The sequence below is a fragment of the Salvelinus sp. IW2-2015 genome, linkage group LG6.1 (assembly GCF_002910315.2).
Source record: "Salvelinus sp. IW2-2015 linkage group LG6.1, ASM291031v2, whole genome shotgun sequence".
NCBI lineage: Eukaryota > Metazoa > Chordata > Actinopteri > Salmoniformes > Salmonidae > Salvelinus > Salvelinus sp. IW2-2015.
In genome coordinates this window covers 10,192,359-10,192,755 of record NC_036845.1, presented here as the reverse complement: position 1 = coordinate 10,192,755, position 397 = coordinate 10,192,359, and positions in this window count along the sequence as shown.

Here is a 397-nt window from a genome sequence, read left to right as displayed (position 1 = left end):
ACAGCAGAGGGATACAGGGTGCTATGGATGCTGACTGTGACATGCTGGTCATAACTGATGTGGTCTATAACTTATGCAGTCTGCCAACTCAAGCATGCTCCCCAACAGATGCAGAACTTGTCATACCAGTAGTACACACTAACGTTTTCAACTGAAAAAGGAGAGAGAGAATACACGTATGGAAAAGAGAGGAGCGAGTGAAAGAGAAACATCTAACGGAGAGAGAACTAATGGGGGCGGTGAGAGGATAGAGCAGGACGAAAAGGAGGGAGGCTACTCTTGATGGATTGGCCCCTCAGGCTTTAGCTGCAGGCACAGAGACTACCCCTAGAGACACAGAGGTGTAGAGAGAGGGGGAGAAAGAGACATAGTTGGGAGGGTGAGAGAGAGAGAAAGG